The following is a 1209-nucleotide window of genomic DNA, read 5'->3' as shown; positions in this document are numbered from 1 at the left end:
TGTGCGCTGGCAGATGGAAACAGGGGCAAGTTCGTTTCTGGTCCCTTCTCATCTTCCTGCTCTTCTTTCTCGCGGTACCGCCTCACCATTAGTGACTCGCATTGGCAGCTACATGTAGCAGCAGGTGCAGCACATGCATTCTGACACCTCCAGCCTGTCTCCTCTGTCGTCGTCGGTGAGCCGAATGGGGAGTTTGTCTGCCAAACGCTATGCTGGGCGGAGCGCGGTTGAGCGTGGCTGCAGGGGGCGGACGGTCTTGGCGATCGGCGACTAGATGCGCCATCATCTATCGCCTGCTGGCCCGAGTCGTGACGGCCAAAGTACTGCAGCACCTCTTGATCAAAGTGCTTATGGCTCGAGTGTTTGCTTCGTCCAACGATTGGAAGAGCCTTGCTGTTCGAATGGTACATGTATGATCGGATGGGTCGTGTATTTCGCTCATTCATCCGCGGGCGCTCAATCTACGGTGCTTTTCCAAGGTAGCAGTGTACAGGGGAGGAAGACGTTTGCTCAATACCCTGACAGCTTCGTCAAATGGCTGGCCCACATGGTTTTCCCGATGGCCCTCGCCTTTCCTCGCTGTCGGCACGACTTGATGCTACCTTGGTTAGGTGCCTGCCATTGAAGATGGATGCGATGTACTGCCCTTGGCTGCAGAGAGTGTCATTGTTCATCCATGCACATGCTACCGAGGACCCTGGGATGCAGAGCGAATGTCGGCAGCAGCCGTGAGCGGAAGCTTGTCATCGTGGTAATTCTACGAGGAATTAATCGACGAACTCGGTAGACTGGTATATCCGTACTACTGACATGTATTTACTCAAGGTACGGGAGGTTCCCTTTGACGTGGAAATCGAGTCGTAACAAACCCGCCCAGGGGCGCTCTGCAAATAGCATGCACCCTGCTGAAAAGACGCCATCAGCCCAGCACTAGCCCAGCACCGGCCCCATCCGGGGTGTCGGTTGCACAACAATCGCGCACTGGTCTGCGGCGGTAGCTGTAGGTTGGCTTGCGCAAAGCAGACTTTACCGCTACGCCAGATGAGATGAGACGAGGGCGCCGAATGCAGCTTAGGCAGGCAGCGAACAGGCGAGTGAGATGGGGTTTTGGGGAGGAGGATCAGGATGGGGGGGGATATTCTCGGGGAGGGCCGCAGAGGCGAAAAGACAGGCAAGCGGCCCTTTCGACCGCCCCCCCCCCCCCCCACC

The sequence above is a fragment of the Verticillium dahliae genome, genomic scaffold (assembly GCF_000150675.1).
Source record: "Verticillium dahliae VdLs.17 supercont1.3 genomic scaffold, whole genome shotgun sequence".
NCBI classification, from domain to species: Eukaryota; Fungi; Ascomycota; class Sordariomycetes; order Glomerellales; family Plectosphaerellaceae; genus Verticillium; species Verticillium dahliae.
This window is presented reverse-complemented; position numbering follows the sequence as displayed.